The following is an 8,424-nucleotide window of genomic DNA, read 5'->3' as shown; positions in this document are numbered from 1 at the left end:
TATCTTTCCTATAGATCTGATTGTATTTCTTACAAATTATCCTCAGATGATCTATATCAAGATCTGAATTAGTGAGGGGCAAGATTCTGTCTCTCTCACTTTAGTTTGACAGAAGGGGATTGCACAGAGTTTTAGTCAAAGGCAAATATGTTGCCTTTATATTCTGGATGTGTAACTCTCAGGAGACAACAGGGAAACAAGGACTCTCAGACCTCTGTGATATGGCCCAATTTCTCTGACATTGTAATGAAGACTGTCTAGTCTAAAAACCATAGGCTTATAATGGAGCATCTCCTACTCCTACTCTATTTTTTTTTTTAAAGTTTTTATTTATTTATCAGAGAGAGAGGGGGAGAGAGCGAGCACAGGCAGGCAGAGGCAGAGGGAGAAGCAGGCTCCCTGCTGAGCAAGGAGCCCGATGTGGGACTCGATCCCAGGACGCTGGGATCATGACCTGAGCCGAAGGCAGCTGCTTAACCAACTGAGCCACCCAGGCGTACCCTACTCCTACTCTATTATTTGCTTTTTAATCTGTGCATCTTTTGCTGGAGTTGAGCATGGCCTGAATGTTTCAAAACAAATCAAATTCAGACTGAGAATTAACAGCAAAAGCAACAAGCCAGACTTAGAGAAAATCTATCATTTCGTAATGTTTAACACGGCATGCAAAGATCTCTGCCATGAGGTCCCTGCCTCTATTTCCAACTTGGTTATGTTATCACTGTCTCTGCTGCCATCAGGTTTCCTTGAAAGCAAAAGAGGAAGAATGAGTTTTGAGCCACAGCCTAAACCAGGTTTCCAGAGAATTATTTAATTAGTATAAACAGGCACAAATATAAACAAAGTTGAACTTATCAAACTTTTTTCAAAGTCCATCTCAAGTATCACATCTTCAAGGTAGTAACACTACTCTGTCTTAGGGAAAATTATGTACTCCCTTTATGTGTTTTTCAGGAGTTTGTTTGACTTGTCATACTCGCTGTAAGCAACTGCTATGCTTTGGACACTAACCTTATTCCTATGAATTTGCTCATGTGTTTATTGTAGTATTTATTTTTTCCAATGTCTAGTATATGTTTTCCTGCCTATCTCCATAGCTAAACTGTGAACTGGCTGAAGGCAGACACCACGTCTTACTTACATTTCATCACAAGTGCCCACCATAGTTTCCAACACCAAGCATCCCCTGTGGCAACCATCATAGAAATGAAGGTGAAAAGGACACTGAGTCTTAGTGTATGCCATCCAAGCCCTCACGGTCTAGTTAGGGAAGTAGAGCAGAAAATTTTCAAGCATCAGCCACCAGGGGAAGATTATAGGTAGGTAGACATGATATAGGTATATAGGTAGATATAGGTAGATATGACTCTAAGAAATCCCCACCCCTAGTTATAAAGCAGAATATCTTGCTTAGTAGAGGTCAATTCACATCATGGTAGCCTGAGAACATTTTAAAGTGATTAATTGGGAAGCTGATTGCTTATGAAACTCACTGATGTTTTCAGTTAAAGTTAAATGTCCAGATCCAGTTGGGGAAACAAGGTAGAGGAAAAGTACATGGCCAAGAAAAGGCAGCACAAGTCAAACAGGAAAGCTGCTTCTTTTCCCAGTGCCAAGGTCCCAGAAGTAAACAAGGAGATTAAGACGGGAAGACGCAGGCAAATATTAGACTTATTCACCACCCCCACAACACCAATAAGGAATAGGTGGCAAAAAGCAAGAAGTCCAGGACTTCACTCTAAGAAACAACTGGATTCTTCACTCCTAGTGCTGGACTCAGGGGCCTCGTGAAGGAGGGAGAAGCTTGGGTTATAGACACAAAGACAAGGCAAATGATAGATAAGGTAAATTAGGTAAGGTGAAAAGCTACTTGCTACTGCCTACTGACCCTCAGATCTCTTTCTGTTTGCTGGTAGCACAACTGAAATTTCCGTAATTCCACAATTTTTAAAATGAGAATATTGATATTTTCTTGCATGCAAATACGCAAAAAGAGCAGTGTCATAGGAAGACATAAAGAGTAGAATGCAAGAGCTGCAATAAATTAAATAAATAATCTCCCTCCAAAACTCACTTTAGACATAGAAAAACTGAAAATCAAAGAGTAAAATGGATTGTCCAACATGTAAAGGTTCTGACATTAGGGAAACTGAAATTGATTTATTACCAACTAAACAACAGGTACTGTGTTAGGCAAGGCCATCATTGTTATTTCATTTAATCCTCAGCATAACTCTGCTGAGGGATACAGAACCCTCATTTTAAAAATGAGAAAGGTGAGGTACAGGAGTTTTAATCAGTTTTCTTCAGATTGTACAGTTAGCAAGTAACAGGAGATCCAGCATTCATATTCTAGCTTAGGTGAAAGCAGAGCTAATAGCACAGATCCAACCAAGGTTTTGCAGAGCTGGCAACATGCACAGTTTAGGTCATATCCTTCCCCAAATTCTTAAGTGACAATCTATATTAGTTAAATATAAGCAACATTTTCTCATTCAATTTTTAAATGTATTGTTCCTGTTCTTAAAGTGAATTTTTTCTCTTCCAGCAGGGCTTCCATCCCCCCTTTGGGTTGATGTTCCGCTGTGTCTAGCAAGGGTTCTGCTCATTATAATAAAATCTATTTTTTCACTGGCTCAATTTGCTAAGCACTGAGTGGAAAAATGGTAAAAGTTGTACTTCTACCTCAGGTATCTTAATATCCATCTTTCTGCCTTCCTATTCATGAACCAGAAAGAAGTCTGTCAAAAATATTGAGGCCATCAAATATAGTTTTCTATTTCTATCTTCTATAGACCTTTTAATTTCTGCCCCCACCACCCTGATGTCTAACATAATCTTCAATTTTTAGACTGACTCACCTGCCCACTACTGAAGCTCAGCCACCAATGGTATAAAATGCATCAGGAGCTACAGGAAAACACCTAAAAAGCATAGCCAAATAGCAACATAGATATCCACAGGTTAACAAGGGCCCTACAAGGTGAGTAGAAACTAGCATTTTTGAGGAGACTGTATTGTGTACTTTACATACTAAATTTAGCTTATTTATTTCTTATAAGCAACATTATCAGGAATATCATTTCTATTGGGCTCTTACTATGTACCAAACACCATTAAAAATTCCAGCCAGAAATTGACTTGGCTAATTTTAAATATTACTAAAAGCTTTTTTTTTTTTTTTTTTAAGATTTTATTTATTTATTAGAAGGAGGGAGGGAGAGAGACAGAGAGACAGCACACAAGTAGGGGAAGGGGCAAAAGGAGAGGGAAGAGCAGATTCCGGACTGAGCAGGGAGCCCTACAAGAGGCTGGATCCCAGGACCCTGGGATCAGGACCTGAGCCAAAGGAAGATGCTTAATTGACTGAGCCACCCAGGCACCCCACCAAAAGCTTTAACAACAATAACAATTAGGGCAGCAATCTTTAAAATTATTCAAATCCCAAAGTCATGTAGTCTATAGTAGCAGCATAACATTTTTTTTCTTTTTTTTTTCCCTAAAGATTTTATTTATTTATTTGACAGACAGAGATCACAAGTAGGCAGAGAGGCAGGCAGAGAGAGGGGGTAAAGCAGGCTCCCTCCCGAGCAGAGAGCCCAATGTGGGGCTCGATCCCAGGATGCTGGGATCATGACCTGAGCCGAAGGCAGAGGCTTTAACCCACTGAGCCAGCCAGATGCCTTCATTTTTTTCTTCTTCAACTGTTTCTAAGTGAAAGCAAATCCTATTTCATTCTAGTTTGGGTTTCATATTATCTGGAATTAGTGTTAGTCTGGATTATCTTCTAAAGGACAAAAGGCAGGGCACCTGGGTAGTTCAGTCCACTAAGCATCTAACTGTTGATATTGGCTCGGGTCATAATCTCAGGGTGGTTAGATCGAGCGCAGAGGGCTCCAAGCACTAGGCATGGAGCTTGATTGAGATTCTTTCTCCTCTCTCTCTCCCTCTGCCCTTCCCTGCCAACTTGCATGCGTGCTCCTGCTCTCTCTCTCTTAAAAAAAAAAAAAAAAAGGAAATAAAAATAAAATAAAAGACAAAAGGCAAGAGTTGTTATTGGTAGTTACAAGATACAATAGAAAGTGAACAATCCAGGGACATGTAATGCTATTTCTTCCAACAGCACTTCTCTTCATGCTTTGCAGACAGGGAGACTGAAACGCTCAGAAAAAAGGAAAAGTACTTCTGTCTCAGGCTACATCACTAGTTAATGGCAAAGTCAGTGTTTAAATTCAGTGCTCTTGTTTCTTATTCCCACAGTCTTTCCCCAATAAAGTAAGTTAGTCTCCTGGGATGTGGAAACACTGTTTTTGTCCATTACAGAAAAGGGTCAAACAAAACCGAAACAAAACCAAGCACACAAAATCTATTAAGTTTAAAGAGACCCCATTTTACTATACGGTGAACTATTCAGTGACAGTAACCTGAGTAACAGGATGCCTCCCTGTTGCCTACAGCCAAACATCAAAATTCTATATTTTAGAAGACCCTTAAATATCTGTACCTTGCTTTCCTCTTCGCCTCACACTACTGTAGCTTTTCACCTCAATACACACTAAATCCAAAAACTGTAATTTTACATGCACATGACTTATATTGTCTTATTTAAATATATATGTGTATAATTTATATATCAATATATGTATATTATAAAGATATACATATATATGTATGAATATTCCAGGTATCCTATGTATCTTTCATAAGGCCCATTTTAGAGCAGTGCTCATAAATGTTCGCTCAGTGAACAGATGAATTTGGTATTATGACACATAATATACAAAACTCAATTAGATTATTTCATCCACCTATAATTCCCTATTCTATCATATAGCATCTTGTCCTTCATAAAATTTCCTTCTCTCTGATGGGTATGGGAAAGAATTCCCAAAGTTAGAGACATACACGTAATGTGAAAGAATCTCTATATTCTTTCTATTTCTTGCTATCCTAAATGATACTAAAGTATCAGGAAATAGATCCAGCATCTCCTGAAGTAAATGTGGGTTTCTGAGAAAACTCTACTTCCTGGGAGTAGTTAAAGTCATTTTTTTTTTTTTTTAATATTAGCAAAGGAAGACTGCAGTTCTTCCCACTAAAATTCAAAGTGCTATCCACATGGCAGAGTGAAACCCAGGAAGATTCAGAGAGAATCTAATCTAGCACAGTGCGAGCGATAGACAATGTTATTTCCAACAAATTAATTTAATTGGCTCTACAATAGCGAGAGGAAGTAGCTGTGTGCATTTAGATGTTCCCTTGGGAGCAGTGCTAAAAGAGGCTCAGAGAATACATGGGAAATCTACTGTAGATCAAATGTTCTTACAGAACTCAGTCCTTAATGTGTTACCTAACTGCAATACAATTTTACATCCAAATGACAGCATTGTTTTATTATTTCTTTAAGAAAATACTCACAAAATACATTTGATTAAACTGACCCTCTTACAATATGTTAAGAATTCATGTTAATAGGGCATGATACCAACCAATATGATTAAAAAAAATCTTATGTACATAATTTGGAACCACAAAATAAATTTACCAAAACTGCAACAATTTTTTTTTTGCAATTTAAAGACTATGGAAGAGTTTGAGAGGTTATGTAATCATGAAAGCTCTTGATTGCAGTAGGAACTAAAGTATTCCTTTTACTTATCAGCATTTTTAAAATATTTTCTGTAACAAATCTATATTATTTTGGAATAAGAAAAGCACTTACTTTTTTTAAATGTTGTAAGTACTTTGAAAGAGGAAAGCTTAACGTATACCAGAAGCTAGAAGGAGACAATTTTCAGATATATCAGTAAAGGTTTTAAGAATGTGTACCAACTAGAATTCCACATTGAGCGAATACTATCCCAAGTTGGAAGCAAACATCCAATATTGTATATGTGAGTGAGTGGCTTAATCAACAAAGCTGCACATAGTAATTGTCTAAGCAAATAATGTATGCATAATTGAGAAAATGATGTAACCATGCTTTATAAGACTGAATATCTTTAAAGTAGGCACTCCGGTTTCTACTTTCATATATGCTAATGAACCTGAAGTAATCTGAGAGGGACATAATATTTTGTCTATTTTACAGATGAAAGAAAGAAATAATATAGAATTTATAGTGATTTATTCTCTCATTCATTCAAAACTTTTTATTGGAAACCTAAACGGTGCCAGGCAGTGTTCTGAGTGCTTGAGGATCAGAAAGAAACAAAACCTTATTGGCACTGTCTTTATGGGAGAGTCTCTATCTAGTGGGAGAAAGTTTTAAAGGTGCTATCTAAGAATTTGCATTTCTAACCAGTTTCTAGGTTAAACGTTTCTGCTTGCCCTGGAATCACACTTAGCCAACAAAGGAAAAGCCATTTGATGAAACCTAACAAACAATGGGAATGAAGTAGATGAGATCAGAGAGGCAGGCTGGGGCTTTCTGACTTATGTTCATAATTTGGAAATTTATCTTTGAGGAGAGTCATTAAAAGCTGTTAAGGGACGTTTAGGTAGTTGGTGATAGGATAAGATTAAGTGTTTTTAAGCAGTATTGCTTGTGTCGTGGTCTGTAGAGTGGACTGGAGAGGGGCAAGGGCAGATGCTAAGAAAACAGTTAAGAGGCTATGCAGTAGTTCAGAAAAGACAGTGGCTTAGACAAAAGTAAGAGCAACAGAGATGGAAAAAGTGAGTGGATGTGCCTTACTCTAATTTCTATAGCTAGCAAATGGTAGATGTAACGTTTGAAGTAAAATTTTATGACTACACATTTGGTGATCTACCCAACTGCTATTAAATATGTCCAGACCAACAGCAACAACAGCAGCATCTGAGAACTTGCTAGAAATACCAATTCTCTGGGCACCTGAGTGTCTCAACTGGTTAAGCGTCTGCCTTTGGCTCAGGTCATGATCTTGGGGTCCTGGAATTGAGGCCCACATCAGGGCTCTCTGCTTAGCAAGGAAGTCTACTTCTTCTCCTCTCTGTGTCCCTTCCCATCCCTTGTGCTCGCTCTCTCCCTCTTGTTCTCAAATAAATTTAAAAAAAAAAATTAAGAAGAAAGAAAGAAAGAGGGAAAAGAGAGAAAGAAAGAAAGGAAGGAAGGAAGGAAGAAAGAAATGCAAAATCTCAAGCCTCACCTGACACCTACAAAATCAAAAATCTGTGCTCTGAAAAGATTCCGAGTGGGTGCCTGGGTAAGAGTCCAACTCTTGATTTCAGCACAGGTCATGATCTTAGGGTCCTAGAATAGAGGCTCAAGTGGGGCTCCTTGCTCATCAGTAAGTCTGATTAAGATTCTCTCTCTCCCCCTCTTCCTCTGCCCCTCTCCTCTGTCTCTCTTTTTCTCAAATTTAAAAAAAAAAAAACTTTAAAAAGATTCCCAGGTGTTTTACATTCATATTAAAGTGGTCTACAATAAAACAGCTACCTTGCATCTTACAAATTTAGATAATGTATGCTTTTGAATGGCAAAATTTGTGAAAGGAATCCAATTTCTCTTCCAAAGACAGTCTAGGTTTGTTGTTGTTGTTGTTGTTTAAATTAGGACATACATAGTAATTTTTTTAAAAGTACTGCAGAAATACATAGATACTGAACTCACTGATAATAATCATATAATTTAAAATTAAAAAAAAAAGATTTAAGTTAATGACTATAATCTCTATCAAATTAAAAGTTTCTGGGTTTGATTTATTTTTTTATCCATAACTGAGATGTACTTACAAGAGACAGAAATGGTTTATTAAACAATTTCACTAAACCTAAAAATATCTTTATGAAATTAGCAAAGCTGTCCTCTAGTGTTAGAACAGTAATGTCCGGGGGCGGGGGGAGTAAAACCTGGGGATGGAAGATAATTTTTATACCTTTAAATACGGACAACTTAAAGTTTATATCAATTCAATATTTCTTTTTTTATAAAAAGGAATAAAATAGTAAACTATCTTCAACTTTCATAGTACGGTAAATATTCACAAGCTAAACAAAAGATTCAAAGATTCTAACAGGTGTTCCATTCCCAATATGCTAAAACTGATTACAAAATCCCTAATGGCAGCTTATCCTTTAGGCACACTGTTTAATGGTATATTTCTAGCACTGTACACTTAAGTTTTATCTTTCTCCTTTGTAACTGAACACAGAGTTGATTGGGCTTTAGGCACACTGTTTAATGGTATATTTCTAGCACTGTACACTTTAGTTTTATCTTTCTCCTTTGTAACTGAACACAGAGTTGATTGGGCTTAAGACCAGTGAATGCCTGATAGAGGCTAAAGTTGAGGCAAGCCTAATGATCTCCATCTTGCCTTAATTATATTGAGTTTATGAAACCTATGCTTCTCCTCATCAATTTCAGCAATTTCAGTTTTATCTGTACCATCAATTTGTGTAAAGTAATAAAGGCAAAGTGAATAAAATATTAAAATATTTCTA

The sequence above is a fragment of the Mustela erminea genome, chromosome 9 (assembly GCF_009829155.1).
Source record: "Mustela erminea isolate mMusErm1 chromosome 9, mMusErm1.Pri, whole genome shotgun sequence".
Lineage (NCBI taxonomy): Eukaryota > Metazoa > Chordata > Mammalia > Carnivora > Mustelidae > Mustela > Mustela erminea.
The sequence above is the reverse complement of the archived record's forward strand: the minus strand, read 5'-3'. Positions refer to the sequence as shown.